We start from the raw sequence: 1,756 nt of genomic DNA on the forward strand, positions 1-1,756 counted from the left end.
ACATTTTTCTCCAAAAAGTGATATTTAAGTGTATGAGAGGGCTTACCATGTCCTTGAAGAAAAAAAATATAGGGCCTCAAATCTACATGGAATCTGCTAGATTCTCTCTCTTTTTTAATGCTTATTTACAGAGAGACAGAAGGAGAAACAGAGAGACAGAGGGAGACAGAGTGAGAGTGGGGGAGGGGCAGAAAGGGAGACACAGAATCTGAAGCAGGCTCTAGGCTCTGAGCTGTCAGCACAGAATCCAACACAGGGCTCGGGCCTACAAGCTGTAAGATCATGACCTGAGTCGAAGTCAGACGCCCAACCAAATGAGCCCCCCAGGTGCCCCTAGATTCTCTTAATTATCAGTATTCTTCATCAGTGGCCTTACTGTTTGGTCTCCTAGAGTTGGCAGCTCAAGGTTCTCAATGACACTTCTGATCTATTCTCTTGTGTCTCAGACAGGGCTGGTCGCTGCCACCTATCTGATTTTATCTCATCTAGGCTCTTGTAGATGAAACTTCTGCATGTCTACCACATTACCTATCTTGCCAGGGCCTAAACTGTCTATGCCAAATTATTGCTGTCAGGTTTCATCACTCTGTGTTACCATGGTCTAATCTATGGAAGGACTGTTGCTACCAAATTGGCTATAATCTGTGTACCAGAACCTAAAGGGAACACGGGAATCTTTGGTCCTTTCTGCATAGACAAAATGAATATGGCTTGGGAAATATGACCAATTGTTTTGGTTTGCCTGGACCTGAAGCATTTCCCAGCAAGTGAACATTTCAGTGCTAAAACTGGGATAGTTCTATGAAAACCAGAACAGATAAGCACCCTATCAGGAAAGCTAAAAAAGAAGCCCTCTAACAGTGCCATGCTTCAGGGGACACTTGGCTGGGGTTGCTACAGGTTGGCCTTAGACAGATATGTATAGTAATCTCCTTTCAGGGACCCTCTGCCTTCAGCATCTCCCTCAACAACTCCAAACACATCTCTCTCCTCTGGCAATTTGGTCTAGGTATGGAACATGGGAAGACTTGCCTAGCTCTCTGCTTTGCTGCCAAAATCGAACCCTTTCTTCTCCCATAATCTCAGACAAAATGGAGACATTTTTCTTTTTCCTTTTCACTTTCTCAATACCCGGGATTTTCCCTAGACCATTAGAGACACATACTAGGTGTTTCCTTCTGCCGGGTTACATTCTGACGCTAGCTTCACAGCTAAGCCTTAGTAGAGATAGAACACAAGAAACAAAGGTAGCCTTCTTGATAAGGAAGCCTGCACTGCAAAGTGCTTCAAAATCATTTTATCTCAAATATACATTCTTCCTCATAGGAATTCATATCTCTCATATGCTTTAAAATATAATGACAAATGTATGGTGGCTTTGAAAATCATGTTGCATTAAAGGAGAAAAATGTTCCTGAAGAGATGACACTAAAAAATTTTCCCCTTGCTATTTTCATTATGTGAGCTGGCTGGATGATAGGTTGAATGGAATTTAAAAGCATCTAGAGAATATTCTGATACTTGGTACTTCTAAAGTCTTTGTGAATACTTCTATTTCTCAGTCACACCTTATCTGACATCCAGCTATATGGTAGATGTTATGTGGCCAATGAAATTCCCTAGTATTTTTTAAGCCATATGGCAACTATGTCTTCTAAATTCTCTCAAGTGTTTTGACTCATGGAGATATAGGGCATCACGGGTACTCTGCAAAGAAAGTACAATGATTTATACTAGTTAGTAGAGATGGGACATA

Source organism: Leopardus geoffroyi, chromosome C2, assembly GCF_018350155.1.
Source record: "Leopardus geoffroyi isolate Oge1 chromosome C2, O.geoffroyi_Oge1_pat1.0, whole genome shotgun sequence".
Taxonomy (NCBI): domain Eukaryota; kingdom Metazoa; phylum Chordata; class Mammalia; order Carnivora; family Felidae; genus Leopardus; species Leopardus geoffroyi.